Source organism: Procambarus clarkii, chromosome 42, assembly GCF_040958095.1.
Source record: "Procambarus clarkii isolate CNS0578487 chromosome 42, FALCON_Pclarkii_2.0, whole genome shotgun sequence".
Lineage (NCBI taxonomy): Eukaryota > Metazoa > Arthropoda > Malacostraca > Decapoda > Cambaridae > Procambarus > Procambarus clarkii.
Genome location: NC_091191.1, coordinates 10,361,868 through 10,383,717, shown reverse-complemented (window position 1 = coordinate 10,383,717; position 21,850 = coordinate 10,361,868). Strand labels below are relative to the sequence as shown.

Below are 21,850 nucleotides of genomic sequence, written 5' to 3'. Positions count from 1 at the left end.
AGAGAGAGAGAGAGAGAGAGAAAGTGAGAGAGAGAAAGCGAGAGAGAAAGTGAGAGAGTTAGTGAGTTAGTGTGTATTCACCTAGTTGTATTCACCTAGTTGTGCATGCGGGGGCTGAGCTCTGCTCTTTCGGCCCGCCTCTCAACTGTCAATCAATCAACTGTTGCTAACTACTAACTATCCTCTCCCCCTCTCTCACACACACACACACACAGAAAGCAGTCCGTAACAGCTGTCTAACTCCCAGGTACCTATTTACTGCTAGGTAACAGGGGCATCAGGGTGAAAGATCCCTGAATCCATGCTGATGTTTTGATACAAAGTTCTTCCGCTCCAGATGTTCCATTAGTTTTCTTCGCACAATCTTCTCCATCACTGCATGATATGCAAGTTAGTTACAAGTTAGTGTGTGTGTGTGTGTGTGTGTGTGTGTGTGTGTGTGTGTGTGTGTGTGTGTGTGTGTGTGTGTGTGTGTGTGTGTGTTCTCTTTGTGAACTCTATCCACCCTCAACACCTGATTAAGTGAACTTTCCCTGAGTATAAAACCCTATCCTTTTCTCCTAAGCATCGCTCCTCTGCCAGGTAAGTCCACTACGGGCTCACCATAGCCCGTGCTACTTGCCCCGCTCCTGTGCCAGGTAAGCTAAGGGTTCATCATAGCCCGTGCTACTTGCCCCGCTCCTGTGCCAGGTAAGCTAAGGGCTCACCATAGCCCGTGCTACTTGGAACTTGCTCCGAGTAGCTGAATCTATAACAACAACATCCTAAGCATCCTGTCCGAAAAGAACCTCCAAATTTTTCTATTTCCTCTTAACCAATAATTGAACAACAAATTTCAACCAGCTTTATACTCGCCCTGTACCCTGTCTCCGCCCTCTATGTTGTTGTTGTTATAGATTCAGCTACTCGGAACAAGTTCCAAGCAGCACGGGCTATGGCGAGCCCGTAACTTACCTGGCACAGGAGCGGGGCAAGTAGCACGGGCTATGGTTAGCCTCTTGTCTCCGCCCTCTAGTAGCCAGCTTCTTTTCTATCCTCTTCTTTAACCTCTAGCTTTTATTACCCCTCACCTAGTCTTAAAGCTATATCTTTTCCATTACCTTCGTTTCTCATCTGACTTGTAAATGTTAATGTTCTTCCCTGCAAAACTCCCCGTCATACGCCGACACACGAAAACTTTGCGAAATATCTGCAAGGGATTCCCGAAAGCGCTCGTAAATTTTGTCAAGAAATTTGGTGAAAAGGCTTTTCTTTTGAGAAATGCTAAAATCATTCGGGCTCGGCTCAAGGTTGAGGCGGAGGGTCTTAAACCCAAGCCTGTGGTATCGGTACGAGTGTATAAGTTAACTTAACCTTGTACCTCTTTAGGGAGATTCTTGCAGTTTGTTTACCCGAGCCGAGGGAGACTGCAGTGGCAAGACTTATTGGTACACAGGTAAACACAGGTAAATTAACCTAGTCAAAACAAAGTACCATAAAGGAAAAACAAAAATAGGTGAAATATATGTGTACGTACATTTTGTTAGAGTCACGTATGGGGTTGTTAAAGCTAAGGGTTTTGTTAGGGGCAAGTTTATTTCAGGTATGTTGCATTAAGTTAGATTCCTTAAAGCCAGTACCTGCATATTATACACTAGGAAGCATAATTTTCATATATATATATATATATATATATATATATATATATATATATATATATATATATATATATATATATATATATATATATATATATAGTCACAGTTACTAGTCTTGCTCCACACACCCACCCAACTGGGCGGCAGCTTTACAGACATGCATGCTTACCTACAGTAAGCAGATTTGGGACACTTCGCTAAGATTCCTGGCAGAATATATGGAGTCCCAAGAACGCTGCTTCAAATCCCGGCAGGGCCCCAAATTATTTTCTCGCTCGCGCGCACGCTTATATAAATATATTTATTAAGTTTTATCAGATATGTATTAATATAAAACTAGGAATTAAAAGTTAGATGGTAATATTTGCGTTTACACCATTTTCTATTATGCAGAAACGTATTATTAATGCAGGACATAAACAACACTAACTGCCTGTAATCACAGGTCAATTAAGCTCCCAGTCATGTACACAATTGTAATATGGGAGTTTCCCACACAAACTATATTTCCACCGCCACCAGCATTTGTGTGGTTACTCTCCCAGTAATTACACAGTAATTATTGCTACGCGTTTTTAAAGTAAACAAAAATACAATCCAGCAAACATGTTTAAAATATGACTTTTTTATGGGAATAACAATCGTTGAATAAATAGTAAATAGGAGATTGTATCATTGATGAGAAATATTGCTGTGATAACCCATCACACACATGAGAAATAGACAGAAACGTCGTCAATTTCCCTTCTTTTCATTTGTGGTTGAGGCATTAATTTTCTATCACATTACTGAGATTCTGCAAATATTGCTAAGTTTTTTTAGGGCGCAAATCCTTATGTAATAACATCAGTGGTGTTATTGTTATATTTTATTGATTTATCTTTCGTAGGTACTAGAGGAGGAAATTAGGTAAATAAAACAGCTTAGTGTTTGGGGGGTGCTTGTCTTAGGTAATGATACAGCTTGATGATGTTTTAAAAGTGCTTGTCCCAGCCCGCCAAACACACGATGAAACTACGTCGTTTGCTACAATATGTTTGCAAATCTTTACATATTTAATGTCTATGATAAATACCGCCTAACATTGATTAAGCTGTCTTAGTGTTAGTACGCTGATAAACACTTAGTACACTAAGCGAAACACTGACTTAGCTTAATCAGTATTAGAAAGTCACGGGTATTAAGGCAGCGTTATCAGTGTTAGGCGGTATTTATCATATACATTATGTAAAGAATCCATAAGCCTTAGAGGCACATGAACTAGCATACTCTTGGCAAAAATCGGGAGATCATCCCTTCTTCAACTTAAAATACAGCAGAAAGAAGGCTTGGGTAGATTATATTTTTCCAATATTGTCAAAAATCCTTCGATACGATTCCTCACAAATGTTTGTTGTATAAAATTGAGATAAAAACTGGGATAACTGGAAAGACGTTGAACTGGGTAAACAACTGGAAAGGTGTTGAATTGGGCAAGGAACTGTATTGAGGAAGGGAGTACCTAAAAGTAACAAAATAAATGGTCATAGAGAGAAAGTTTCAAACCGGATTAATGTGATTGGTGAAGGTCTTCCCCCCTGCCCCCGAAGGCTCTAGAACCATTACTGTTTCAAATTTATGTGAATAGCTTACACGCCATAGTGACCTCATTCACGTTGATGTTTCCCAACGAGGCAGAACTAATGAGGAATGTACAAAACCGAGGATACCAGAGAGTTTCAGGAAGACACTGAAAACCTAATGAAGTGAGCAGACAAACGCTATTACATTTCAATCACAAATAATTATGATATATATGAGTGACCTAACTGCTTGAACGTGGTACATTTTGAGTACTGGTAGAGATGCACCATCTCTAAGACTTGTAAAGAAGATGGGAAGTCGAAAAAGTACACCGTAGTACAGTAATAAATGTACACTGTAATGTGCACGCAGGGGGGGGGGTGAGATATAATATTATGCCTATTAATAGTTGCTCAGATGACAAACCAATATTTGACTATATCCACACAAGACAACAAATAATATCAAACTAAACTTTCAAAGCATAACATTCCCACAGGTGCTTCAGAAACCCCTTGGCAACGCAGGTACAATGCAGGTGTAATGCAGGTACAATTCTGAAAGGGTCTTTGGAATCTCCGCAATACCGGACCGAGTTTAAATATTCAAAAAATTGTTGGGTGGAATGCATACAAGTTTTGGTTGAGCTTAGTGTGGCAGCTGTGGCGGTGCTTGAGGGGCTCCTCGGATATGCTAGTGTGGGAGAGGCAAAGGTGGCAGAGAAGAGGGTTCAGGTATTATGCCAGCCTTTATCGCTCAGCTGGTTCATTGTGTGTGTAGCCCTTGTACAACGCTACAAGCCCTGCTCTCTCTCTCTTCTCTTATCGTCTGCTCCTCCTAATTCTTTCATCCTCCTCCTCCCTACTCTTTCACTATTTCCATCTAAAACTTAAACATAGTAAAATAAAAATCCGATACCTTTATTATTTTTACCTCAGACTTTGTTTTCCTGGATCACAATAGCTCACTGGACTGTCTCCTTCTCTCTACTCCTGGCATACCTATCATCAGTGTTTTGTGATCAGAACAATAAGATAATGGTTCAAAGGTTTAGGCTATAAATGATTTAATTTTCACAGAACTTACAAATTCAAAATTCATGTAAATTAAACAGTGTCAAAATAGATATGCCAGGATTATTGAAACGAATTATAATCTAAAAATTTTGAACACGTGATATCTATTTAATATAACTATACATTATTATTATTATTATCCCAAGCCTCTTTCCATTTGCTTCAAAATAAAACAAATTTCAAGAGCTTTAATACAATTCGAGTTCAGCCGTTCTGGTCTCTCATTTTCTATATTAATAAATTACTATTCACGTGTTTATGCAATAAACTCCTTCATTTGCCAGAATTTTAACATGAAAAATTCAATGAAACTCCATGTGTCTAAATAGTTCAACATTTAAATTCCAGGATTAATAATAAAATACAATATGTTAATATACAAAACATATTTCCAAATAAAATAATGTTAGAAATACTAAAAAGAAAGCCCAAGATATGTGTCATAAACACACAAGTTCAAGTAAGTTTATTGAGACAAGAAAAAAAAATACATCTCAAAGGGATAGAGCAGCTTAGGCTATTTCTACCCCCCTTTTTCATAAACAATTTCAATAATAAAGAAATAAATTTCCTTGTTAGCAGCTTGTTAGTAAACCCACTAACCTAACACGCAGGCATGTTTATTTCCACGGAAGTGTGGATGACAATTTTTATATATACTCCTTTTTTTAAATAGAATAATCTAAACAATTTGTCAAAAAATATAACAAGATATATCTAATTATCTAACAAGATAATTGGCAATTTGTTTAGGTAGTAAATGATTTAATTTTCACAGAACTGAGACATTTAAAATTCATGTAAACTCAACAGTTTCAAGATAAATATGTCGCGATTTTTTAACGAATTATTATGCAAAATTTTAGAGCATATGACAAATATCTCATAAACCTTTACATTATTTTTATTATTATTATTATTATTATTATTATTATTACTATTATTAATATTATCTCAAGCTTCTTTCCATTTACTTCAAATTAAACAAAATCAAGAAATTCAAAATATTAATTCTTCAGCCTATTTGTTGTCGCTTTCTCTTTATTAATATATTAATTATTCCCATATTTAGGCAATAAACTAACTACTCTTCCTAACCATAGAAATTCCAAATTGATTTAAATTCCATATATCAAAATAGTTCAACATTACAAATTCCAGGAATAATAGATCTAGTACAGTATATTAATATGCAAAAATCTATTTCCAAATCCAATAATGTTTGAAATAATAAAAAGAAGGCCCAATATATGTGTCTTTAACACCCAAAGTATAAGTAAAGAGGCTTTGTGAAAACCAATAAATTGTGTAAAACAAGAATTGTTTAAAACGACAAGAAAATGTGTTGAAAATGAGAAAATGAGAATCGTGTAAAAACAAGAATTGTGTAAAACATGTCTCTTCATAAAGGCCGTAAATTTCGTCATAAATTTCCGCGGCCTGGTCGAGGACCGGGCCGCGGGGACGCTAAGCACCGAAATCATCTCAAGGTAACCACATACAGAAGAGAACCGGAAAGATATCGAGAGATGACAATTCACAAGACAAAAGTCTTGAGTAGTCAGGAAGAGGGAGGGAGTTTGTTGTGTATAGCAGTGGGTCATTTCGTACACGATAAACTGGAAGATAAAGCCTAATGAACAATCTTCACAAATTTCCAAGATCTGCACGGAAAGCACTAAATGAAAGGAAGCTATGGTTTCAAAAGTAATAAATCAAGCTATGGTTTCATAAGTAATAAATCAAGCTATGGTTTCATAAGTAATAAATCAAGCTATGGTTTCATAAGTAATAAATCAAGCTATGGTTTCATAAGTAATAAATCAGCTTATGGTTTCAAAAGTAATAAATCAAGCTATGGATTCAAAAGTAATAAATCAAGTTGTGGATACATAAGTAATAAATCAAGTTATGGATACATAAGTAATAAATCAAGCTATGGCTTAATAAGTAATAAATCAAGCTATAGATTCATAAGTAATAATTCAAGCTATGGATTCATAAGTAATAAATCAAGTTATGGATTCATAAGTAATAAATCAAGCTATGATTTACAGAATAAGTAAATAGGCTATAAGCAAAAGTTTGGCTCTGTCTTTTACAAACAAAAGGACCTCATTTAAGATGTCAGAAATGTATAATAATATTTTTAAATTATTATAAACCAATCATATATCATAAGGAGTTTCTGTATAAACTTAAGAAGCATTGTTTTTCTTTTAGTGAAGAGTCTATAAGACTCAAGAAGGTTTGGTGAGGCATCTTTGGGTTCAAATATGAACTCTGAATACATTGCTAGTTCACATTTAACAAAAGTTCAAAATTACCAGTGAAAATGCAATAATGACCATGACTAGAGGTCTCAATATAATCTTAGAATAGAGCTCATCTCTCATCTGTAGAGATAAAAAGTAAAGCAAGGTTCAAGTGTGAACCTTTACTTGTTCCCAGTCCATCTTCAGAAATGGAAAAAAGCTCAGACCTCAGCTCAGATATAATAATTCTGGTAAGGAAATTTCTTATAATTCTATGAAGGGTTCACTCTATCGCATTTATTATTTCACTCCGGGTTCAAATGTAAACCTCTATTTGATTTCTAGAATACAAGAAACATTGAACTATATAATATTCATAGTTTTAAGACTGCAGAGAGCGAGTCACAACAGCGTGGGTGAACCTTAAGACGCCCAACCCACACATCTCAACATACAGGAAGTGACGACGTTTCGGTCCTTCTTGGACCATTATTAAGTCGTTGTAAAGAAAGTGTGGAAGAGAGTCAGTAAATAAGACTATATAATCACAGAAAACATCTCCCAACAGCAGGTAAACTGTCCTTTGGGTTCACATGTAAACCTCTATTTAGTTCAGTCCATATTCCAGAAATAATGACCTCAAGAATATAATAATTACAGTAAGATGAGTGAGAATAATGAGGGTCCGTCTCCAGCCCGTCTGGCCGTCGACACCTTGAGACAAGCGGCCTCACCTGCCCACTTTACCTGCCTCAAACAACCCAACTGCCACCAATTAACACAAAACCAATAGGTTACCTTGCCAAGAACACCACATAGCCCACTCGCAAGGACACATCACACACACCTTCCACACCTGTGACTCCATAACTGATGTTGACCACAAGACATTAGCCCGTTAAGCTCCTCCGGAGAGACATCATTCACGTTCGTGGACAAGCTTAAAGGTCACATACACTAGCACAGAATACTCTAGTAATGATAAAGATGTTATGTAAACCTATGGCACTTTACCTTGTTCCGGTTGCTGGTGTCTTGGAGCCGAGGAGCCATCACCGTCGCGGGGAAACACTGACAAAGATAAACTGTACGCGGCGGCGGCGTCTTCTCGTCGTGTCCGCCATGCTGGTGACGGCCGCATAGAAAATGACAACCACGAAACGTAGACCATCAAGGGAGGACTCCACTAAATTGTGTTCAGGCGTTGCATTAACAACATTGCGTTTGTTGAAAGTCATATATAATCGTTGATTGTGCCCGAATACATTTTTTTATAAAGTCCACATCTAAAGATTTGTATAATAAGCAAAATGAAATACGATAGAAAGGTTCAAGTAAATAATAGCATGAAAGACACGCAATACAATATCCAAGGAAAATTTGTGTACGAGAGATAAGATACTGCCAACCAATAATGAATTTTCACCAGTAATTCCTCCACGCTCAAGTGGCACCCCAGTGGAGGTCTAAACTCTCAGTTGGGCATCAGTTGTATGCCTCTGACACTCTCCTCAAATGTAGGTGTTGATAGCTACGGTCATTTTTTTTTTTTACCGTTTTAAATACTTAAAAGTTATTAGGGTACCAACTCTGGTGCAATTGTAGGGGACCCATGACTTCGGAGAAGAAAATTAAGAGTAATTCAATCAGAATTGATTTTTCAATTACCATCGACAGTAAAAAGGAACATAAGAAATATTGAGAAAATTCGTGTTTGAATTATTAATCTTACTTTTTCGGTCATATTTAACAACACACACACACACGTATATATATATATATATATATATATATATATATATATATATATATATATATATATATATATATATATGTTTTTTATTTTATTTGGTTTATTTTTTTTATTTATATATATATATGTATATATATACTTTTTTAAGATAATTACATTGTAATAATTTTACCTACAGTTGTAGTTATAGATTCTGATGTTACTGGGGTTGATTATTGTGACAATTATTGTAATTATAACCAGAATTATTATTATTCTTACTTATTCCAGTAATAGGCTGTCCTTTCACTAATACCAATAGAGCATATCAGGATCCAGAGAAGTTAGATGTCTCTAACTAACATAAACTTTGGCGATACGTTGGTGTAGAGTTACTCAGGGATACCTCCAAAGTTTACTGTCAGAGGTCGAGTAATTGAATTAAATAGTTACAGCCAGGCCTTGGAATCCGGAAAGCCGTGTTAGCAAGGTACAGAAACTTCGAATACATTCATACTGGATAATTTCTCTGCGGCTGGATGGTTGTTCATGCATTTGTTAGCTAATAGTTAACACTAATGACACCAAGCGAATATGTGGGTGCAGGAAGTTAGAAGGCTCAGAGGTTCCCATTCCCTTTGTTTATGGTAAGCTTTATCTTACTTCATTAAGACTTTTCCGGTAACACGATCCGTTAATCGGTTTCCAACTTGTTCCTCAATAACTGCTAGGTGAAAGGGACGCTGAAGTTGGGCAAATGATGGCTTGTACTTACCTAATTGTGCTTGCGGGGGTTGAGCTCTGGCTCTTTGGTCCCGCCTCTCAACTGTCACTCAACTAATGTACAGGTTCCTGAGCCTACTGTGCTCTATCATATCTACACTTGAAGCTGTGTATGGCGTCAGCCTCCACCACATCATTTCCTAATGCATTCCTTTTGCCTACTACTCTGACACTGAAAAAATTCTTTCTACCGTCTCTATGGCTCATTTGGGCACTCAATTTCCACCTGTGTCCCCTAGTGCGTATGCCCCTTGTGGTAAATAGTCTGTCTTTATCTACCCAGTTGTCGTTGCTGGTCGAGCTGCGGCTACGGCTACACTAGGCTACAAGTCATCTTTCGATGGTTTTGCTTTTGTTAACATCGCGTGTGTATGTGATTCGAAAAGATTGTCTACTACCTTGCCGCAGCTGCATCAGCTAATGATCTTTGTTGCCTAGTTGACTGCTGCAACTGGTACAACCAACTGTTGTAACTATTACAACCGGCTGCTGCGGCAACAATTGTTAAATCACCGCTGCTGGTCCCACCGCTGCAGCTGCCAGCTCTGCTGCTGCTAACATGGCTGGTGCTGCCTCAACTATATGAAGCGTGAAACGAGACACATATGCAAGCACAAACAGAAATAACCGCACTTTAAGTGACAAGGAGCGTGTGTCACCACGATAAAAACCCATTCAGCGTGCCATAGAAAGTGCTTAAAATGGGTTGCAGTGGTGATGATTTTCCTGACACAGAATGAGATTATCTCGCTGCCGACGTCTTTTGATCAACCGCTTTATCGTCTCTGCAGGCAATAACAGCGCACGGAGAGCTGCGACAACTGCTGCTGCTGTTGCTGCTGCTGCTGCTGCTGCTGTTGTTGCTGCTACTGTTGCTACAATTTCTGTTGTTGCTGCTACCACTACTATTAGTGCGAGGCTGGGAGTACCCAGGACGAGACTTCCAACCCCTTCTTTGCCCCAATTGATTTTATCACCTCTGTTTCTATAACTACAACTGGTAATGCTACTAAACTACCATTACAACTCTTACTACAACTACTCCTACTATTTCCACTTCTGTTATTATTTCTACTTCTGCTACTACACCAAATGGTTCTGCTACTACAGCAACAGCTTCTACCCCATGCAACATCAACAAGAGCCACGTCCAGAGAACCACAAACCAAGGACCCATAAACCAAGGACCCACAAACCTACCCTTCATCAAGGCTCCGTAAGACATTATATATCTTCTCACTGAGCGCCTGCGGAGGACACAGATCGTGCCTTTAACACCTCTCTACCACCCACTACCTTACGTGAAAGTACAGTCATGGCCAGCCTATACCAGCCCCAAGTAACCCCTGAGACATTGTTTGGAACCTGATGAGAGAGAGAGAGAGAGAGACAAGGAGGAGGTATAGGTGAGAGTAAGAAGAAAGGATGAGATCTCCCAGAATAAGAACTCCTGCAGCGGGACTCATTCACCCGCACCGGGAGCTCGGGGCGACGAAGAAAAATCAACAATCCGGGTTTAAAACTGAAACTGGGTTAGGCTTCTCCGGGAACTTGCCAGACTGTGAATGACTCTGCCACTTTTTCCCCGGTCGTCAACTAACGAGGGTTGAGGCTGGGTTTCGCTCACCATTGGTTTTGTTGCTGCCACAAACCGCACCTGCGCTCAGACTTTTCGTACAACCATTGTATTCATGTCTTACTGACCGGTGAAGCCGGGAAGTTCAGCTTTCATTAACCAGTGGATTAATTCACGGATCATGTAGGTGTTTGATGCACCTACATGGACCTCATAGTAGGAACATCATAGCAAGACCCTTACAACAAGAACTTCACAACAAGAAACATCACAACAAGGACATCACAGCTGTCACTGCATTAAACACAACAAACCGTCGTTCTGGACTATGGTATTGAGCGTCAATAATATAATTGCATTAGACGCTCATCGGGGAAATGCATTACGTTGTCATCATTGTTGAAACGTTTGAAGGTGAAGAATGGTGCCCCCAGGTGGACGGCTTCAGATGTTTTTTGGGAGGGGGGGAGGAGAGCCTAAAGAATAAATTTCGGGGGCCTAATACCTGGGGGATGTAATGGATTGTCTGGTGGGAGGGTGTGTGGTTGTGGGAAGGAATAATAGATGTGATGGGTAGTTTGGTGGGTGAGATACTAATACACACACACTCATACATATTAGATGAGAAACTTAAATATTGAGATAACCAGCAGAGGACTTGTATATGTAAAATAGCCCAAGGATTGTCTGGTTAAATTTGTGAGCAGGCAGGATGCCTAGTTTTGATTGTTTTGCTGTTAAAAAATGTGAATTTTGGGTGAGTAGCCTAGTCGGCTAAATCCGGCTTAGCCTTTGAGAAAAGTCGTCACAGGGAAGGGATTTTAGCGCCAACAGAGACACGCGAGGGCTCCAAATATCCCGGATATGGTAAGGATAGATAATAGGCTGCTTGCAACAGAGATTAACCAGTTGAAGAGTGACTATGGGTCAAGTGTCAGTCAGGCGGGACGCATCGGAATGGTGCTTCTCGGCTAGGCGAGACAGATCCATATCACAGGAATTCGGATGGGAGATCATACCTTTCGTCAACTCTGATAGTTATGTGACTTTTGCATAACAAAGTGCAAACTGTACAAAGTGTCTATAGGTTGAGATGACAGCGTACACACGGATCAGCCCAGCGAATCTCTATGGAAGAAATTGGTAACCGAAACTCGGCTAGTTGCAATAGGAGTAAAGTAAGTAGTTATCGAAAGTAGGCACTAAGCTGGGAAGACTATGTAGCACCAGTTGTAAGAGGTGTGCAAGTCAAAAACTCACTGGTGGTCCGGGACCACAAGTTCAAGCATAGCGGCTGGGCAGGAAGATCCGTAGTGAGGGTTGGGAGTGAGATCGCAGCCTATCCTCGTGTAACTGTATGGTGTTACTAAGACCAGTTCTATCTCATGAGAGCCAGCAGTGACAAGATTAAGGTAAGCAGTTAAAACCAAGTGTAGTCTGCTGTCTCAGTGATTCTGCAGTGTATTAAAGACAACGAGGAAGTATAGTGTGGAGAACCTACAGCTCTGTGGCCAGACTCAGCTAGAAGTGAGGCAGTGAAGTGCCAGTGTGCACTGCAGCCAATTATTTGGTGAAAGTAAGTACTATGATGCGTCAGGAATAGAAGCCTAGTGAGCCTATGTGAGAACCACTGCACAGACCGGTGGAGAATTAGTGACTTTCTGATGTCTGAGCCCATGAACGGCAGGTCTCAGTATCGAACTCCTCAGTATCTCAGTATCGTTTGAGGAGTTGTGTAACACCCAAGAGTTAGTGTGAGTGGTGAAAGAATGGATCACAGCTGTCGGTGGCGACGATTTGAATTTTCACTGGAGTAGAATGTATGTATATATATATATATACATATAGAATGTATATATATATATATATATATATATATATATATATATATATATATATATATATATATATATATATATATATATATATATATATATATATATATATATATATGTATATACGAAGTTTATGTTAGTTAGAGACATCTAACTTCTCTGGATCCTGATATGCTCTATTGGTATTAGTGAAAGGACAGCCTATTACTGGAATCAGTAAGAATAATAATAATTCTGGTTATAATTACAATAATTGTCACAATAATCAACCCCAGTAACATCAGAATCTATAACTACAACTGTAGGTAAAATTATTACAATGTAATTATATTAAAAAAGTATATATATACATATATATATATAAATAAAATTATGATAAGAACTTAAGCCAAAAAATCAATGCATAAATGTTCGCAAATATGAGGCTGGGATTTATTTCTCGAAAAGTTAGCAATAAAATACGCTTTCTAGTTCTTTATTTTTAAAATTAAGACAAGGGATTCTGTCTAACGAAGCTGCAAGCTAAAACACTGTTATCCTATAATGTTTATCTGTAGCTTGACCCTAAATACTCGTTTATTAAACAAATTTATTGTTAGAGTTCATTAGAAATCAACTTTGTTGAAGGCAGAGTTTCCAACAAATACCTTCCTGTGATTGGCTGTTGCGGGGAATGCCAACGCTTATATGAATAAAATGCAAAATATGAAATACGTCCTTTTGCTCAATAACCTTGTTGTTGTACAAAAGAACAACAATTTCTGTTTTGCACCTGATAGAAATCTCCATCTAACTGAATAATTTACTCGAATAAGAGGGCAGAGCCGTGTATCATTATTTGTGTCAAGGCAACCCCCAATAATAACGTCCCAAGTTAGGTAGCCAGCAAAGTGTTTCTGTAACACTCGTTACATCCTGCAGTATTTAATTATCACTATATTAATATTTTTAAATACTTAACATTTCACTTTTTAAGTAGATTAAAGTTGAAGCAGAATGTCATAAGCAAGGATGGTGTGCTGAATAAAGATTATTTATTAAGTGGATGGAGCCTTTAGCTGATCCCTTCCTGTGATTGGCTGTTGTGTGAATGTCAACAAAGACCCCATACCACTTGTGGGCGGAGCTTGGAACCTCCTACCCGAGCACAACAACCCGCCTTATGGGTTGCTGTTTGGCTATTTATAGTGCGTTGGAAAAAAACTAGATGGCGTTAGTTGTATTTTGTGGGGTATTGTTATAAGTGTAATTTGGTGTCAACAGATGGCGTAAGCTGTATCTTATGGCCACTTTTGACCAGGAGTTGATAGTGTTCTCTTCTGCCGACAGATGGCATCAGCTGTATCATTATTACTTCCGAATTCCCTTTAAACACTGATCCACAAATCCCTTGACTTATGATAAGGTTTTATACCATTTATGATAAGTATTAGATAACTGGAGTTCTGCAATTACTTTTATTTATCAACTGTTCAGGATATCATCAATTAACGTCTGGTTAGGACGTACTGGTCTCGATTGATGAAGATTAAGCCACCCAAGAGGTGGCACGGGCATGAATAGCCCGTAAATACTGCTCTCGTAATATTATTCAGGGGGGGTGGGGGAACTATCAAGTGAGAACGCCAAGCCATTACGACTATATAGCACTCGGAAGGGGTCAGGATACGGATTTGAGATGGAATGGGGGAAAGGAATGGTGCCCAACCTCTTGGGCGGTCGGGGATTGAACGCGGACCTGTAGGAAACGAGACCATTGCTCTACCGTCCAGCCCAAGTGGTTAAGCGTAATATTATTAAAACAACATTTTATGCATATAATAACAGCATTTCACACTAAAAATACTTGGATATATTGAAATTTGGTAGTGAATTCCAATCTAGGAATCTCCTATGACTAAACTGTACTTTTGAATTATTTTTATGTACTTACTACTTATTATTAAATTATTAAGTACTTACTATAATAATTATGTGAACTATTTTATTTAATATTTAAATTAAATGATAAAATAATAGGTAATAATAAATCATTGTGTAGGGGGGACAGGCAGTCAGTGTGTATATATACATGTTAGGCTTATACCAAGGTGCCACAAAGGTGCCACAAAGGTGCCAAATTAAAGACTGGGAGCTGCCAGGGCGGGCCCAAGGGCTGCTGGCGGCCCTGGCCAGGCTGAACTTCCGCCCCCTTATAATCACCATTGTTCAATAATCTTCACAGGGAGAAACATCTGTAAATATAGGAATAGTTTATTACAACATTCACGGTAAAGAAAACAGCTCGGAAACTAAGGAAATAAAGCTGCCGAAAAAACTATAAAGTCCACTTCAAGTTCAAGTATGTTTATTGAGACAATTAAAAAATACATCTCAAAGGGATAGAGTAGCTTAGGCTATTTCTACCCCCCTCTACTTCAAGTCCCTCAAGGGGCGCACAAATTCAGTGAGTACAGATACACAATCACAATACAAGAATCCCATTTAACATAGCAGGTTAAAATAGGAAGCACAGCATATAGGTGTTACAAGTGAGTTACAAGTTACAAGGGAACAAGTGAGAAGGCGGTGGAGGCCAAAACCGGAATTGCACACTGATTTTAATGCAGATATGTCGTGATTATCATAAAGATGTTACGGCACGAAAACCTTTTCATTCGTTAAATTTTATAAGGCAATTAAAAGATCCTAACTCACAGCCCCTCTGTTCAAGTCCCAAATTTTCAAAATTTAGATCTGGCATCCCTGGTCACCAGCATGGCGGACACGGCGATGACGACGCCGCCGCGTACAGTTTATCTTTATCAGTGTTTCCCCGCGACGGTGATGGCTCCTCGGCTCCAAGACACCAGCAACCGGAACAAGGTAAAGTGCCATAGGTTTACATAACATCTTTATCATTACTAGAGTATTCTGTGCTTGTGTATATGACCTTTAAGCTTGTCCACGAACGTGAATGAGGTCTCCGGAGGAGCTTAACTGGCTAATGTCTTGTGGTCAACATCAGTTATGGAGTCACAGGTGTGGAAGGTGTGTGTGATGTGTCCTTGCGAGTGGGCTATGTGGTGTTCTTGGCAAGGTAACCTATTGATTTTGTGTTAATTGGTGGCAGTTGGGTTGTTTGAGGCAGGTAAAGTGGGCAGGTGAGGCCGCTTGTCTCAAGGTGTCGACGGGCAGACGGGCTGGAGACGGACCCTCATTATTCTCACTCATCTTACTGTAATTATTATATTCTTGAGATCATTATTTCTGGAATATGGACTGAACTAAATAGAGGTTTACATGTGAACCCAAAGGACAGTTTACCTGCAGTTGGGAGATGTTTTCTGTGATTATTTAGTCTTATTTACTGACCATCTTCCACACTTTCTTTACAACGACTTAATAATGGTCCAAGAAGGACCGAAACGTCGTCACTTCCTGTATGTTGAGATGTGTGGGTTGGGCGTCTTAAGGTTCACCCAGGCTGTTGTGACTCGCGCTCTGCAGTCTTAAAACTATGAATATTATATAGTTCAATGTTTCTTGTATTCTAGAAATCAAATAGAGGTTTACATTTGAACCCGGAGTGAAATAATACATGCTATAGAGAGAGTGGACCCTTCATAGAATTATAAGAAACTTACCAGAATTATTATATCTGAGCTGAGATCTGAGCTTTTTTCCATTTCTGAAGATGGTCTGGGAACAAGTAAAGGTTCACACTTGAACCTGGCTTTGCTTTTTATCTCTACAGATGAGAGATGAGCTCTATTATAAGATTATATTGAGATGACTAGTCATGGTCATTATTGCCTCTTCACTGGTAATTTTGAACTTTTCTTGAATGTGAACTGGCAATGTATTCAGGTTCATATTCGAACCCAAAGATGCCTCACCAAACCTTCTTGAGTCTTATAAACTCTTCACTAAAAGAAAGACAATGCTTCTTAAGTTTATACAGAAACTCCTTATGATATATGATTGGTTTATAATAATTTAAAAATCTTATTAAACATTTCTGGTATTTTAAATAAGGTTCTTTTGTTTGTAAAAGACAGAGCCAAACTTTTGCTTATGGCCTATTTACTTATAATTCATAGCTTGATTTATTACTTATGAATCCATAGCTTGATTTATTACTTATGAAACCATAGCTTGATTTATTACTTATGAAACCATAGCTTGATTTATTTCTTATGAAACCATAGCTTGATTTATTAGTTATGAAACCATAGCTTGATTTATTAGTTATGAAACCATAGCTTGATTTATTATTAGTTATGAAACCATAGCTTGATTTATTACTTTTGAAACCATAGCTTGATTTATTACTTATGAAACCATAGCTTGATTTATTATAAAAAACCATAGCTTGATTTATTACTTATGAAACCATAGCTTGATTTATTATAAAAAACCATAGCTTGATTTATTACTTATGAAACCATAGCTTGATTTATTACTTATAAAAAACCATAGCTTGATTTATTACTTATGAAACCATAGCTTGATTTATTACTTTTGAAACCATAGCTTGATTTATTACTTTTGAAACCATAACTTGCTTCCATTTAGTACTTTGCGTGCAGATCCTTGAAATTTGTGAAGATCGTCCATTAGGCTTTAGCTTCCAGTTTATCGTGTACGAAATGACCCACTGCTATACACAACAACCTCCCTCCCTCTACCTGACTACTCAAGACTTTTGTCTTGTGAATCGTCATCTTTTGATCTTTTTCCGGTTGTCTTCTGTATGTGGTTACTTTGAGATGATTTCGGTGCTTAGCGTCCCCGCGGCCCGGTCCTCGACCAGGCCGCGGAAATTTATGACGAAATTTACGGCCTTTATGAAGAGACTTGTTTTACACAATTCTTGTTTTTACACGATTCTCATTTTCTCATTTTCAACACATTTTCTTGTCGTTTTAAACAATTCTTGTTTTACACAATTTATTGGTTTTCACAAAGCCTCTTTACTTATACTTTGGGTGTTCAAGACACATATATAGGGCCTTCTTTTTATTATTTCAAACATTATTGGATTTGAAAATAGATTTTTGCATATTAATATACTGTACTCGAGCTATAATTCCTGGAATTTGTAATGTTGAACTATTTTGATATATGGAATTTAAATAAATTTGGAATTTCTATGGTTAGGAAAAGTAATTAGTTTATTGCCTAAATATGGGAATAATTAATATATTAATAAAGAGAAAGCGAGAACAAATAGGCTGAAGAATTAATATTTTGAAGTTCTTGATTTTGTTTAATTTGAAGCAAATGGAAAGAAGCTTGAGATAATATTAATAATAGTAATAATAATAATAATAATAATAATGTAAAGGTTTATGAGATATTTGTCATATGCTCTAAAATTTTGCATAATAATTCGTTAAAAAATCGCGACATATTTATCTTGAAACTGTTGAGTTTACATGAATTTTGAATGTCTCAGTTCTGTGAAAATTAAATCATTTACTACCTAAACAAATTGCCAATTATCTTGTTAGATAATTAGATATATCTTGTTATATTTTTTGACAAATTGTTTAGATTATTCTATTTAAAAAAAGGAGTATATATAAAAATTGTCATGCACACTTCCGTGGAAATCAACATTCCTGCGTGTTAGGTTAGTGGGTTTACTAACAAGCTGCTAACAAGGAAATTTATTTCGAGGGGTCAGTCAAGCAATTATGGCGGCCCTCCCCAACAGCAACGTGGAAATTAGCAATTTCATCTAGCAATTTGCGCCTCTATGAAGTATGAGTAAATGAAGGCAAAACAATATGTAATTACTATCCCCCGTAAAATTATGATGAGTAAACTGTTTATTGGTCTGGTTTATTAAATATAAAAAACACAAATTTAATTCTGTTATTTTCTACAGCTTTATCAAACACTGGTGCTGTATTTCATGCCATGCCTTGCTCTACTTTGTTGTAATACAATATGATATAATGTAGCACAGTATATTTTTAATATAGTATAATGCTATGTATTCTGAACCTTACTACAGTATGATATGACATACAAGTAAATCATTTTGAGGCAATGGGGTGATTTGAACCAGCGTTCTGATGATTCCCAGACACCTGCCTTAACTCACTCAGCCTCGATAAGACGAAAAGCCGACCAATCTGGAACTATCACACACACACACACACACACACAAAAAGCGGGGTCCAAGAGCTAATAGCTCGGTTTTGCAGGCACAAATAGCAAATACACACGCGTGTGCATAATCGTCCAGGAGCTAAGTGCATGCCGTTCTCACGTTAGACATTCATACAAATGGCGTAGATTTGCCAGGAACGTGCGTGCGTGTGAGCCTGATCTCCCTCGCCAATTTATCATGCCATTATGTTACATTTTGCAGATGACAGCGTACACTCCTTGCTCAACACTTCCTCGAAATCCTTTCAAACTGGTTTAGTTTATGTGCCACGTGTTCAAATATAGATGGTATTCGTTTGAGGACGGGCTTGCCAAATTACAGCACTGGAGACTCGCAAGATACATAAACAGCGAGAGCATTATGTATTCCTCTTACAACGCACATGGCATTCACAAACTAGCCATTTCAAATTACACAACGCTGTAGCTCAGAACTGACATTCGCAAGTGAAACTAGAAAGGCGTTGAGAAAGTTTGTAGACCAGACAAAAAATATATGCACTTTGGCTAATACCTGCATATTCGTAGGTGGTGTAACCCACATTCAGGTTCACTTGGTGACTTGCATACCGAACGCTTCATCAGCGAGGCGGGTCGTGCGTCTGAGTAATTGTAGCGTAGGCGGGAGCAACGAGCCTACATTAGTCATCTCTCAACAAAGGGCAGAGTTTATACCCCTTCACCTTGGTGATGTTACTGGTACACTGCACTACCTCGCTCTTGTGGTGGAGTCTGATGGTTGATGCAGATTAAGCCACCCAAGATGAATAGGCATGAATAGGCTGTAAGGGGTCTGCTAGGGTGAGCAGTCTTTTGAAGCGAGGAGCCTCTCAAGGTCTGGTGTCCTTGAGGTGAAGTCTCCTGGGGTGAGCAGTCTCTTAAGTTGAGGTATCTATTGAAATGAAAAGATTCTTCTAGTTGGAAGTCCTTAGAAGTCAAAATCACTCAAGTCCAAAAGACTTTTGTGATCAATGGCACTTAAGGACAAGTCTTAAGATTAATTTATACTGTTGTTCAATAGAATTTTGAAATCGATGTCTCTTGAAGGTTTAAGAGTATCCTTTATTGAAATTAGAAATAGCTTTACATCATCAGCCACTTGTCAGAGGATTCACGTGGAACCAATTACACCAACAATTATCTAGTCCGTGTAACTGATTAAATAACCCTGCCCACGGTCACCCAAGTCATTTCTCATCACTTTAAAATTCTTTTAAATGGATTCAGGTAAGGTTACGTTAATAGGCAATATTCCCTGATCCTAACCTCTAATAATTAAGCAGAATGGAATTTCTTCACTATTATTTTCCCTAGATGGGGTATCCGGAAGTGCCCGGGTTGGCCATGGGGCCAGGCCACATCCATACACCTCCCCAGGTGAGTCCCCATGCATACCCCTTCTCATCTTCCCCCACACGCACCCTCCCTGTATCCCCCACACCGTATCTCATCAAAAGTTCACCCTTCCTGCACACAAAACAAAATCACATTAACGTGATGTATCAGTGAGAAAATTAAGACCTCTCGTGGATTCAGTTGAATACCAGGTTACATTAATTATAGCTTATCGTGGTTTCATTGGTTTAAAGCGTGTGCGTTTGGGAATACCCATGGTGCAGGTTCAAATCTTCCGCATAGCACCAATTGATGGAATGAATTAAATTTTATCCCTGACTACTCGCACACACATCCTATCTTCCCCGGTCCAAACACCCTTCGAGTCCAAATACTTTCAGTCGTTCTTCAGTATATCTGAGTCAACCAGAAACCCAAGTTCGTGGAAAAATGCTTCTTGTGGGGAAGCGAAAAATACAGAAGCGGCGCTTTAATGTTTTTATTTTGCTCTCACTTCCATCACTTAACACATGTTAACAAAAATATATTTGAAGTTAATATAAGTCTTCATAGGGAAGTTTCCGCTCAATTTGCATTGCCTACATAGGAGTTAATCGCCATTATTCTAGCTCTTATCTAAATGTAATTGTATAAACTTTATATAAATTTAGGTAAATTTTCGTGGGTGTGATTTTGGCGCAGTTAATATATATATATATATATATATATATATATATATATATATATATATATATATATATATATATATATATATATATATATATATATATATATATATATATATATTAGGATACAGTATTTTGGTAGCAATCTTTCTTGTAAACATATGTTGTTAAATGTGACCGAAAAAGTAAGATTAATAATTCTAACACGAATTTTCTCAATATTTCAAAAGAACATATTCAAAAGAAACATAAGAAATATATATATATAGAAACATATATATATAGCAGTCTTCTTTTGAACATATTTCGTTGAAAACGACAGAACGTTTTAGATTTATGATTCTGGCACGAATCTTCTCGATATTTCTTATGTTTTCTTCACTGAAGCAGGAAGATTAAAAATTAACCCTCCAAAGTTCATTTTTACTTTTTACCAAATTTTTATTTGGGTCTGACGCCTAGTGGGGTTTCGTGAGGTTTCACCTCGCAATCTCAAAGACAAATTCTACTGTGTTTGCACCTGATTATATCCTCTTATGGTGAGGTGGTTTGGTGACATATGGATGAATGACATTACATAAATTAAGACATGGTAGCTTATGTTCTTCTGGTTGTTTCCGTTCCTGTTGCAGGGTCATTCAGTCCTGCTTCTGCAGTGGCCCGGGGTCTTGAAACTGTGTATTAGCTGATATACATAGAGTATATAAACCCTATGATCCCGATCGGATATGAACCTGCGCGATCAGATTTCACCCCCACTGGCTTACATGGTACTAATATCCGTTACCTTTTCGTCTCCTCTGGATTCTTGGTGACACATCATTTACAAATAACATTTTTAATGTTTTAATTCTTCGATGTTGCTGGGTGTTGTATACGAACCAAGTCTGTAAATTTCAATTAAGTCTGCCTCGTAGTCTAAGGATATGTATGACCGAGTCCCTTTCTTTATGTAGGCATTTAGTCTTGGTTTCCTTTGTTGCCATGGAAGGTTTTGAATAATTAGAGTTCTCTCTTTTTGGATTATCCTCCTTGCCTGCTCTTTCATGATGTGTGTGTGTGTGTGTGTGTGTGTGTGTGTGTGTGTGTGTGTGTGTGTGTGTGTGTGTGTGTGTGTGTGTGTGTGTGTGTGTGTGTGTATTCGAGAAAAATACGAAAATAACAATTGGCACTACCGGAAGTTTTAGAAAAAGCAGAATTCTAACTCTCA

The 21,850-nt window shown here is 37.9% G+C and overlaps 2 protein-coding genes across 6 annotated transcripts in view; one reads left to right on the top strand and one right to left on the bottom strand.

Annotated features, from left to right (window-relative positions):
- LOC123770378 (putative neural-cadherin 2) overlaps positions 1-7,650 on the bottom strand; it is a 460,439-nt gene extending 452,789 nt beyond the window's left edge. For all 3 annotated transcript variants that reach the window (XM_069339898.1, XM_069339901.1, XM_069339900.1), the window contains exon 1: positions 7,546-7,650. The gene's annotated coding sequence lies outside the window, so the exon portion shown is untranslated. The remainder of the gene's footprint in view (positions 1-7,545) is intronic.
- Positions 7,651-15,198: 7,548 nt separating this feature from the next.
- The window catches only part of LOC138373601 (uncharacterized), a 134,779-nt gene continuing 128,127 nt past the window's right edge, over positions 15,199-21,850 (top strand). For 2 of the 3 annotated variants that reach the window (XR_011231256.1, XR_011231255.1), the window contains exon 1: positions 15,200-15,322. The gene's annotated coding sequence lies outside the window, so the exon portion shown is untranslated. Of the gene's footprint in view, positions 15,323-21,850 lie in introns of all 3 variants that reach the window. The other variant, XR_011231254.1, reaches the window with a different exon arrangement.